The sequence below is a fragment of the Poecilia mexicana genome, unplaced genomic scaffold, assembly GCF_051168715.1.
Source record: "Poecilia mexicana isolate PSO_F unplaced genomic scaffold, ASM5116871v1 scaffold_4, whole genome shotgun sequence".
NCBI lineage: Eukaryota > Metazoa > Chordata > Actinopteri > Cyprinodontiformes > Poeciliidae > Poecilia > Poecilia mexicana.
Genome location: NW_028263373.1, coordinates 31005907 through 31018536, shown reverse-complemented (window position 1 = coordinate 31018536; position 12630 = coordinate 31005907). Strand labels below are relative to the sequence as shown.

At 37.9% G+C, this 12630-nt stretch overlaps 1 protein-coding gene across 2 annotated transcripts in view; it reads left to right on the top strand.

Moving 5' to 3' along the window:
* LOC106909087 (epidermal growth factor receptor substrate 15-like 1) overlaps nt 1–12630 on the top strand; it is a 161602-nt gene that overhangs the window by 86850 nt on the left and 62122 nt on the right. The window lies entirely within an intron of this gene.

Sequence of the window (12630 nt, the reverse complement as noted above, 5' to 3'; positions counted from 1 at the left end):
GTATAAAAATATATGCAAACGCAGAATCGAGGTTCTTTGTTCCGCGGCGTTCGAGTCGAGCAAACGGAGATGCAGAATCAAAGGAGGGCTGCGTGCTGATACCCCGGGACGACTGCTCGCTGCACAAGGATGGAACAAGATCCGTTTACCCACAACCCGGGATTCTGATCGACGGCGGCCCTACACTCAACCCAAAGGATTACAACGATGCTGCAGTGGACATGGGGAATAGACAAAGATCTGTTATGGATAAAGAACTGAGTTCGTTGAGGATTCTCACCAGTTCAACTTTGGATCTATTCTAAAAGGATTCTGCCAAGACAAAGACAGGACTCCATCCATGGACGTTAAAGTTTTCTGCTGCCAAGGAACGTCTCTGCATCTGGGTTCGAGTAATACTGCCTCCTCCAAAGCCTCTATTTAGATTAAGACAGTGTGGGGTTAGAAGTAGGAGTAATTTCTAAAAATTCTTAAAAGTATTAATTTCTTAATTTTTATTGATAAGCTGTATGTCTTTTCCCTTGCTAAAGCTTGCTAATAAAATACTAAAGTCTAATTTGACATTGTGGATAGTTAAATTAATTAAGTAGATTTAATTCTTCTGATTAATGTAAAATCAATGTTAATGGTCTTAATAAATTAGGGTGGCTTCGTACGTTCTTTAGTTCAGATAAATAATGACCCTGGGACTTATTCCTAGTCGCTAAAATTATCTAAGCCGGTAACAAGTGCACGTTAATTACAGGGAAAGAGCTACCGTTAACAGACGTGGTTTATGAGCTCGGACACCGGCGGGGCTACTCCGATGTCCGAATCATGAACTGAAGCGGGTCATAACGTCTTGGATGAAGGTAGTTAGAGCTTAGACGAATCTTTCTCACTCCCAGCTTAAACAAAAGTTCTCTATATTCTTATTTGCGGTAATACCCAGGAATTAGAGGCTTTTCGGACCCGTGAGACGGAGAGTTGGTCAGTATTCAGTCTGCTGGAGGTTAGGAGGAGTTAGGGGCGTGGCTGAATACTGTGGATTAACACACTATATCAATGTTGATTCAACAATTATCTGACTGTGTATCTGCATGCAGGTTTGAGTTGATTTTACATTGAATCAATGTTAGGAAACAATGTTGATTCAACCATCATCTGAATATGATTCTACATGCATATTTGGGTTGATTTTATATTGAATGAAGGCTATGGAATCAATGTTGATTCATGTACATTTTTTGGTCCGATAGGTCAACATCATAACATACCATTAAAAGTTTCTTCACTGGTGTTAAACACAATTTTATTGGCAGATGATGGGTATCATGGGTATATGTCATTCAAAATGATCTTACATTAACATATTTCCAAAAGTGTGTGTACAAAAGGTTAAAATGACAACATGGGATTAATGTAACATTTTATTTAAGAAAAGAGGGACACATTTAAACATATTTGACTCCTTTTGACCTGTCAGAACAACAATCTATTCTCCGTGGAAGGACGGCATCCTTGAGGTTAAGCTTTTGAACCAGGGAAACGGTACAAGATGGGGTAAATCAGGTTTCACTCTGGTTGCCGTCACTTTGTTTCCTTGCGATGCCTTCCTCCTGTTCAGGTGCGTAATGAAGCCACTTCTTGACAGTTTCGCTGCCTCGACAGTCCTTGACAGTCAGTTTTGGGTCAAACGTGGGGGAATCTTGCCTTTGCATCCACAAGAGGTTTGCTGCTTACAACCCTACTGTTTTATATGAGATGAAATACCGAGTGGTATTTACACCTCCAATCACTCTCACATTCATACTTTGTCACGGAACTTAAGTGCCTGTCGTCGCCGGACTCCGCCGTCTGTTTAACACGGGATATCCAGGCCCCGCCGCCGGACAGGGCAAGGTCTTCTACCTTAAAGCACCAGGCACCGTTCGCCTGTCACACGTAATTTTTGCGCTAGGACTACGCTGTCCTACACAGATTTTTGTGCACTATTTTTACCTGTTAGAGTCTAGAATTGACAGGGTTTTCTGTCCACGCAATGATCCTCAGTCAATCGCCACTTTTAACCAAGAATCACTCGCCCCCTGTTGTCTTTCCTTGGAGTGTCGCCAACCTTCAGATCCCAGCAGGAAGGCAGAGTGCCAGTCCTTTAACAGGTTCTGAGAAGTTTCCACTATGAAACTTTGCCGTGCACGGTCTTTACTGGGACCCGCCTCACCTGCTGGAATCCTCCCGGTATGTTGACCTCTGGCTGGAAGGACCAAATTATGTCAGAGTTGAGACCTATTAACACAGATTAAATAACACAGGAAAGACAAGAGAAAGTTAGATTCTGATTACTCACGAGGAGAACAGACAGAGATGTGCTTTCAGTTACAAATCTCCTACCGCTCTGAAAGCACATTTGCCTGTCCCTCTCTTTTTATTGTCTTTAGGATCCCTAATCACAGAAAGCGCTGTAACTCTAAAGGGAGGGGGGAAAAACACTTCATCACATAGTTACAGCACCAAAGATTATCACTAACTAACAACACAATCTATCTTGCACTAGATTATCGAGTTCCTGACCCAGGGTCAAACAGAGCAAGTTGTGTTTTGTGTTTGTGTGAAACTGAGTTTAAACGTTAGATGAGTTTATTCTCATAGTGGCTCTGTATATTTCTGTGGTATTTTTGACTTCAAAACACCGAGTTTGATAAGGTTTGATAGCAATAATTAAAACTTCTCAATGTTTGACATTGTCTAGCAAAATGTTTTTACATCAGGCTACATAGCGGCTACATCGAAGAGCTACTCTATGCTATAGTTGGGGATATGTAGTTTGCTGCTGAGCAGAATCATTTTGTGGCTAAAACAAACATTATTTTTACATCAACTTCTAAGTTATGTGAAACTTCTGTAAAATCATTTGAAGGCTGAGAATCAGTCCAGTACCGGTACCAGTCCACATTCTCAGGGGAGGAAGACTCACTTGCTACAAATAACATTTTAAGCTGTTGGAGTAACGCTTAAGAGAAATTATTTAATCAAAGAATGTCATGAATATGTGTGTATGTATACCATCTTAAGTTGGGCTGCACCAATTGCAGTTTTCTGGCCAATCCCTGGTTAACGATCTTTAAAAAGCCTGACCTGCTGATTTTGATTTTGGCTGATATGAATTTTTTTCGTCTGAAATGTCACTAAATATAGCAAGAAAGTCGGTGAGTTGGCAACGGTGGGGTGAATATTGTTGACTGCAAATGTGCAGACCTGACCTGGTGGGTCAGTCTGTCAGTCAAACCTCTCACTGCAGAGCAGAAAAGGACAGATGCTGATTTTTAAACCTTTGCTGATGAACATAAGATTAGGGGACAAGATGGGCTTCACATGTAAGCAGTGTTGTGGTACTCGAGATCGGTCTTGGTCTCGATACCGGTCTTAAGACCGTTTTCTGATGGTCTCGGTCTCGTCTCGGACTCGACCGCATTTGGTCTCAGTCTTGTCTCGGTCTCGGGCACTGAGGACTCGGCATTTTATTTCAAGACCAGTCGAGACCGCAACTGTGAAAATATCACTAAACGTGCAGCATACTGTCCAGTTTACTTGTTAACATCTTTGTTTTCAGTGGATGCAAAAGGCACCTATTAAAATCCAAGCAACTACGTGTTTCTGTTACTCCCCCCTCCTCTACCCCTCCCCACCTTTCACTCGCGTGCGGCGCTACTCCATCCTTCCTCCTCCCCCTCCCCCTCCCCACCTTTCACTCGCGCGCGGCGCTCCAGGACATGCGCAGTGGTTTTCTCTCAGCGGCAGAAAATGTTTGTCTAATCGTCAGTAATATAATAGCGCTGCATAAATAGTAAGAAATCCGATGGCCACAGCTAACTCAGCAGCGCTTCGCTTTCACAGACGGTGGGGACAACGTCTAACTTTTTTTGTCACTTAGAAAAGTAGCTCAAAGAAGGTAAGCTCCGTTAACGTGATGTTAGCAAAGCTAGCTGTACAGAGACACATAAGCATTGTGATGAAAAAAAGTCACTCACTGCCTGAGTTATTGTGCGGAGATGTTGACTGTCTTGTCGCATATATGGGACAACGCTATGTCCAAAAGTCTGCAATATAGTGATGTGACATTCGGAAACAGTCGATTCTTCTCCACGGCTCTTTACTTATAGATAGGACTGGAGTGTCACTCACTGAGAGCCGTTGTTCTATCAGATTACCATATGCTGTCAGAATAGCAAACATGCAGTGAGTACCATGCCCGCGCATGCGCATTAAGAAGTCCGACCGTCAGAGGAGTTGTCAGTTCACCACATGCAACAAGTTATGACGAAAATAAGTCATTAAATTGTTTTCAATGATAACTATATAGATATACATGTGTTGTCATGGTTTCAAAGTGTATTTAAAGCAGGTCTGGCTGCAGCTGGAGTCAGCTACAACACACACCCGTGTAAAACTCACTTAACCGCTAAGTCAGGACGCCATACAACTGTTAATAACAAAGTGTATGACGATCTACTCATGATTCTATGTTGCTAGCATACATGCAGTGAGTACCATGCCAACGCATGCGCCTTAAGATGTTCGACCGTCAGTGGAGTTGTCAGTTCAGCAACAAGTTATGACGAAAATAAGTCATTAAATTGTTTATAATATGACATAATATGATAACTAGATAGATATACATGCGTTGTCGTGGTTTCAAAGTGTATTTAAAGCAGGTCTGGCTGCAGCTGGATGCCATACAACTGTTAATAACTGTTGTATGTTAATAACTGTTAATAACTGTTAATAATGATCTACGTCATGATTCTTTGTTGCTGATTAAATAAAATCATATGGTAATGACAGCGTATGCATGTCTGAGCTAAGCGTACGACTATCTGACAACGTATGCTGATCTGACAGAACACCTTGAGTTCGTGCTAAGCGTATGACGATCTGACCTGACAGAACACCCATTCTTTGTTCTTGTAATGCTCTGTGTACACTGCATCATTATTTTATTTAATTATGTACGTTGATATTTAAATTAACAAATAACTAAAACACAAGAAAGAAAGAGCATGCAGAGCATGCACATTGCTCTTTGATTGTTTTTGTTCAAAGTGGCAGCTGTAATGTCTGCCATGGTGTCAGACTACCTGGCTTCATGTACTGGTAGAGAGAGTGAAAACAGTCACGATGAGCGCCTTCTGTTTGGTTACTTCTTGCTTGTTGCTCCTTGGTCAGTGTTCATAGTTGAGTGTTATTTACCGTCAGGGCATTGCCTCAATTGCTATGTTTAATGGTGCAACAATGGTGGATTCTTACATGAGCAATATGGGCAAATGCCCAGGGCGTTATGTTTTTAGGGATGGCACGAGACCATCACACATTTTAGCACATAAATGGAATATTTAATATTGGTAAAATGTATTAAGTATTTAATATCTAGGTGTTCTTATGGGAATATGGATCTTTCAGATTATTTTGAGAAGCAATTTCGATCATATTTTACATTTTATTGTGTCATGTACCTGTAGCTGGTCTTGGTCTTGACTCGGTCTCGACTCCCCTCGGTCTTGGTCTTGACTTGGTCTCGGACCCCAAAAGTCTTGGTCTTGTCTCAGTCTCGATACACTCTGGTCTTGGTCTTGTCTTGGTCTCGGGTTAGGTGGTCTTGAACACAACACTGCATGTAAGTATCAGCCAATCACGATCCCCCAAAATTAAGGAAATCGGTGCCCAGAAATCAACTGGTCGATAAATCAGTTGGCCAATAAATGTAGCCTATATTATACATAATGTAAACAGCACTGCCAGACATGCAATATGTTTATACCAGGTGTGTGAATGATCTAATGATAGGGCTGCTGATTTCAGCCAGTCCACATTGTTTACAGAAACAGAGGGCTCCAAAACCAAATTTTGCTTTGTGCCCCATGGAGGCTTGGGCCGTCCATGAGTCTCCTCATGGGGCAGCCTGATGGATCCCTACCCCAGGGATACCTAGAGATAGAAAACCTCAGTCGAAGACGTTGGTGGCACTCACAGATTCTTGCTGATCATTTCTGGGCAAGGTTCATCAGAGAATACTTTCCAGGCTTACAGAGAAGATATAAATGGCAGTCAAACCCTCTTGAACTCTTCTGCAAAAGGCAGTTGTTATGGTTGTGGAATAACATTATAACATTATAACATGATGTAAAGTAGATTTTACAAAACACTGGATTATTCACTTATTGTGAATTAATGTTCACAATAAGCATTGAGGAATCCCAGTTTTTGCCATTTTTAGTCAAATTAACATAAAATGGCAGCATCAATTTACATTGATAATCAACAGTAACTCATTTTCATTAATTGTAAAATTAAGTAAATTAAAATTATGGTATTAAATTTGCCCAATGAAAACACGGCAATTTTGAAAAACTGAGAAGATGAGTGCTATGGCTGAATTATGAATACATTTCATGTAGCTCTTTGCGTCTGTCACTGCCACCATTTTTAATGACTTATGGCATGAACAAGTTTATTCATGTGTAATTCTGATTTCATTTGTTATTTAATGGAAAGACTACAGTTGCAAAATTGTGTTTTCTCAGCAGAATATAGACAAAGATTTGCGCACATTTGTAATAAAAATGCAGCTAGTAAAGCAATCATATCAAACTCTCAAGGAATCAGCTCAAGTGTGCCCTAGTGAAAAAAATACTTTAGTATATTTGAAATATACTACTTTTTGTAGGTTTCTGTAAAATGCAGTGAATGGGAATGTTCTGTCGTTGATCCTCACTGTTCTTAGGAAGGAGAAATGTTTGTCTGCAGTAATCCTGTGACATTGTATTAAAATAATACTCTGTCCTTGGTGAAAAATTTTTCACATGTCCTCTAAAGTGTACCTATTGTTTTATTGTGCTAATTTTCATAAGCATGTTGTCTGTAAACTTTGAATATATTAACAATTTGTACAATTCTGTTATAGTATATTGGCAATGTACTCTTGGAAAATGTGGGTAAGACTTTATTTGACGGGGTGTGCATAAGACTGACATGACACTGTCATAAACATAACATACTGTTAGGAACATACTAACAGGTGTCATGGAGTGTCATTCGGTAAATGACACTTTTAATGAGAAGTTGCTTTGAAAGTTGGATTAGAAGTCCTTTAAAAGTGCCAATTTTGCATTATTTTGTAAATAATGATACTCTGATGCAAAGTTGCCACTTTTAATGGACATTTAATCCAACTTTTATAGTAATTTTGCATTAAAAATGTCACTAGTATTTACTGAATTACACTTCATGACAACAGTCAGACATTCATAAATACTCCATGTTTATGAGAGTGTCATGTCAGTCTTACCCTGGTGAAAAATTACTTTTAGTGGGACTAATCGTGAGTATATTTAAAGTATACTTAGAATTAGTATACTTAAAGTGTGACTTTTTTGACATGCTAATTTTGTGCTTAGTGTATTTAAGTAGTATTTAAGTAATATTTAAGCACCATTTAAAGTGTACTAAGCATACTTCAACATACTTTTTTGGACAAACTTAAGTAGTACTTAGTGTACTTTAAGTGTACTGTTTTTAATGTACTAAAAACATGCTTGATTACTATATTTTGATTGTACTATTTTAGTGATTGAATTAGATTTAACATATACTTAGAATGTGAGTGTGCTGTGGTGGCGCAGGGGTTAAGCACAGCCCACATATGAAGGCATAAGACTGACATGACACTATCATAAACAACACCTGTCATCCAACTTTTAAAGCAACTTCTCACTAAAAGTGTCATTATTTACTGAATGACACTTCATGACACCTGTTATTATGTTCCTAACAGTATGTTATGTTTATGACAGTGTCATGTCAGTCTTATGCACACCCCGTCAAAAAAAGTCTTACCCACATTTTTTAAGAGTACATTGCCAATATACTATAACAGAATTGTTCAAATTGTCAATATATTCAAAGTTTACAGACAAAAATGCTTATGAAAATTAGCACAATAAAACAATAGGTATAATTTAGAGGAAATGTGAAGAACATTTCACCAAGGACAGAGTATCGTTTTCATACAATGTCAGAGGATTACTGCAGACAAACTGACATTTCTCCTTTCTAAGAACAGTGAGGATCAACAACAGAACATTCCCATTCACTGCACTTTACATAAACCTGCAAAAAAGAACAATAGAGCAATTAAACAGAGAAAGCATTTGTATTTTAAAGAGTACAGAAAAACGGCAAAGAAAAAATGATACTTACAATTTTAAGACGTTGTGGACTCGCCATGTATGTGACATCATCAGAACTGATGATTAATGGGGACCAGATGCCTGGGGTGGAAAAACATTTCTGAGTGTCTTCTTTGTCTGTTTATGTTAGAAGTAGAAAAAATTGTCAGCAATGTCATAGAGTCAGTTGATGTTGTCAATAACTATGAAGCTGTTTTAAGTGTGGACTTAAGGAGACAAACTATCTTAAAAACTTTCCATCCATGATCTGAACACGCTGATCCTTGCAGGGTGGTGAGGGGGGCTGGTGGTGCCCATCTCCAGCAGTCATCACATGAGAGGCAGGGCTCACCCTGGACAGGTCACCAGTCCATCACAGGGCCCTGAAAGTCAACAACAAATAAAATGTATGAAAGAGAAATGTTAGATTAACAAAGGGGGTAAATTCTGTCCAGTTATTTTTAAATCAAATCATGTTTATTGAGCGTTTAGTGTTGGTAGCACACCAGTTTTTGCTGTTGAAAATGTAGCTAAACTGGTCAGTAAAAAAAAAGACTTGCACCATGAAGACGATGAGGAGGTTCATCCTCAGAACTGGTTAGTGATCTGGTGGAGCCAGAGCCTCTTCTAAGACAGGAAAGTCTCTACGTTTTCTAACACCTGATTTCTCTGGCTTCCTCTTTCATCTTCATTTGCTTAGACAGCAAAAATATGTTGAAGATAAAAACATTGATGATGAACAAGTTATAACAACAACCTCACAATATCAAAGTCTCTATGTCATATGGAGCTTAATTAAAACCAAATTAAGTTCATGAATAAAAGTATATTAAGTTGCAAACAGCCTCCATGCAGTTATAACATGAATGATTGCTGTAGTAATAATCATAAAAGTCACCATAAAATTGATAAGATTATTTCTGAAACCAACGTAAGTTTATTTATATCTTTACTGCACAGTTTATAATTAAACAAAGATAATTAAGCAAACTTACCACTAGCTAGCAACACTTAGCAGCCTTCGTCCCTTTGGGCTCCTTTTGTTATCCACATTTAATTTCCATCGGTTGTTGTCCTGTTGTGATGTCGTCTAACTTGGACTAGGACGTCACCAGCTTGAAATTACCAAAACTTCTATTATCAAGGCCTTCTCTACTTTTAAAGCAATAATATGCAAGTAAAAATGGCGAATTTAAACAGCATTGGTTATCTTCCCTGGATTCAAGACTTTTCTTCTCTTTAAGGCGTTTTAAAAAGAAAAAAAAGAAAATGTGCAATACCGCCACCACCTGGTCTGGAGTATGAACTGCAGCTAATGCCATTGACTTGTATATTACATCACACATCTGAAAATGGATTGGGTACTTTGTTAAACATTACATCAGGATGATCATTTTTTTTATTCTTTGCTTGAGCACATATTTTAAAATATACACAAAATATATTTGACAGATATTTTAAATATCTTTTACATATTGTTGAGATGCTTTACCAAGGCCAAGAAAGAGTCACACGTTGTTAGACAAAGGGCCCATAGTAAAGAGTTACATTTTTGATTCTGTTAGACACCAAGGTCCATTTCTCACGAGAAACAGAAACTTATCAGGCCACAGAGACATGGTGTGATTTCAGGGAGTGTCTTCAGTCCATATAATCAGCTGCCCTCCTCTTTCTCCTCAGACGCTGCACAGACTTTTTTAGAAACTCTTCTCGGATGTAATGGTAAAACGTCTCCTTTCAGCGCTGAAAGTTAATAAAATAAGTAAAGTCTGAATGCTTTTCTTGGCTGATTTTATGCTCCGTGTGTCGATACAAATTATGATTCATCGATTGAGATTCTCATTCTCAACAATATACACTTGAGCAAGTGTATATTTACACTTGGGCAAATACATATTTTGTTCACTTAAAGTATACTTTTATTTAATATATTTCTTAAAAGTGTATTTTGGTACAATTATATTTAAGTGTATTTAAAGTTATAATTTCAAAATTGGTACAAGCATACTTTTAGTATACTTAACATATATCTATAGGTAGTACACTTATACTTAACATGTACTTTCACAAATGTAAGTATGTTTGAAATATCCTAAAGTACTTTTTTTCACTAGGGTATGCACACCCCATCAAATAAAGTGTTACTAAAATGGTAATATATTGAAAGCACAATGGAATTAGTTTCACCTGTAAAGTGTGTTTTAATTGACCCTTCTGTGTTCTGGTAGCCTGATGTGTTTGCAGTACTGTAATGTGTATGAAGCATATAATGTACAAAGTGGCAAAGCAGAATAATAAAAGACATTAAGTAACTAAAAAGTGTTCTTAATTAGCAATTATAATAAACCAGAAGTGTAATTGTAGCATACTGAGTAATATATAAAATATATAATGCCAATATACTTAAATACATTCTAAGTATTTTTTAAATGTAATTCAATCACAAAAATAGTACACTTAAAATATACTAATAAAGCACTTTTATACTACATAAAAAGCAATATACTTAAAGTATACTAAGTTCAACTTAAGTTGTCCAAAAAGAGTACGATGAAGTACACTTTTAAATTGTACTTTTAAAGTACATAACTAAGCACAAAATTAGTTGTCCCAAAATGTCACAATTTAAGATAACTAATCCTAAGTGAACTTGAAATATACTCATGATTAATCTGACTTAAAGTATTCTCAAGTATGTTAAAATTGAACAAAGTTAGCATATTAATTTTTCACCAGGGTGGAGCACTAAATTATTACACTGTTTAATATTTCCAGAAACAATTTTTTTTGTAGATATGTTTATTAATTTTTGCTTAATAGCAACAACAACAAAACACAGAACAAAACAAAAGCTCAGCAGTGCAGTCCATAGGAGACAGGAAAAAAAAGATAAGTTAGGGGAGGCACACATATTTCCGTCATTATATAGTTCACATCTAAGCATTTATAAATGCTCGAGACAGGATGGTAGACACGTGTCCTTCAGCATAGTCCAAGAAGGGCTTCCATATCCGTCCAAAAGTGTCAGTCTTAGAATGGACTAGGCATGTTAGAAAGTCGAGAGGGATATATTCCAAAACAAGTTTCTTCCACCCAAAAATAGTAGGAGATTTATTAGAGATCCATTGTAACAAAATATTCTTTCTAGCGCAAAAAATTAGGACATTATACAACTTACTCTTGTTTTGATTTTGTATATGTTTATTTGGTAAACCAAGGAGAAGAGATACTGGATCAAGATCGATATTAGTTTTGATAATTCTCCTAGTCTCAGCCAGAATTGATTCCCAGTATAACCAGAGACAATGTGTGAGGTTGCCTTCATGTATTTTACATTTAGGGCACAGGGAAGAGGACCCTGGTTTAAACTTAGAAACCCGATTTGGGGCCAGGTGACCTCTATGTAGTAATTTAAGTTGCAACGCCCAGGAGCGATTACAAATAGTAATTTTTCTGGCAGAGTTCCAAATACTGCTCCACATTTCATCAGTGATCTCGATACCCAGCTCTCTTCCCCAGGCCTGGGCCAGAGTTGGTAAGTGATGCTTATGACATTTTAATGTTTTGTAGCACAAACTGAGTGACACTTCACGAGTTCTGAAAAACAGTTTTTCAATGCCCGAAACCTCAGTGTCCCTGAGTAGGGTTGTTTCTTTTTTAACAAAGTCTCTCAGTTGGAAGAAACGGAAGAGGTTATTTTTCCCTACTCCAAAGGCTTCCATAACTTGATTAAAAGACATGAGGATCCCTTCCTTAAAAAGACAGCCTAAAGAGGAGATACCCTTATCCACCCATTCCCCAAAACCCGCATCCAACATACCCGGAAGAAAGTCAGGGTTCTGGAAAAAGGGCGTAAACGAGGACGTCCTCCCAGTTCTTCCCTCGATGTGTTGAGCCGCCCTCCAGGCCTTGACTGTACTCATGGTGATTGGATTGCTACAAAATTTATTTATTGTTTTCATATTTTTAAGAAACAGCAAGCTTTTAAGAGGGCAGTCACATAACGAGGCTTCTACATCTAGCCACACTGTGGATGGATTTCCAGATATCCACTCTCGGGCATATAAAATAAGAGAACTCACTTGATATTTTTTTAGGTCTGGGAGATCTAAGCCTCCCATGTCTCTTGGTAGCTGTAGTGTTGACATTTTTATGAATGCCCTTCTTTTGGCCCAGATAAAGGAACCAAACCCAGAAACAATTTATAAAATGTTAATTTTTTTTATAGCATTTATGAAACAGTATCGGAACTTTTGAAATTCTTGACCTGTCTTTTGAGACTAGTTAATCTGAAACTAAAGCTTTGAACATAAAGTAAACAGCTTTATGGTAAATTTCAGTAGAGAAATCACCAATAACATTGGATAAACGGTTATCCTGAAATGGTCAGTTGTCACTCTGACATTTGCATATTAAGCAGTGTGTACCT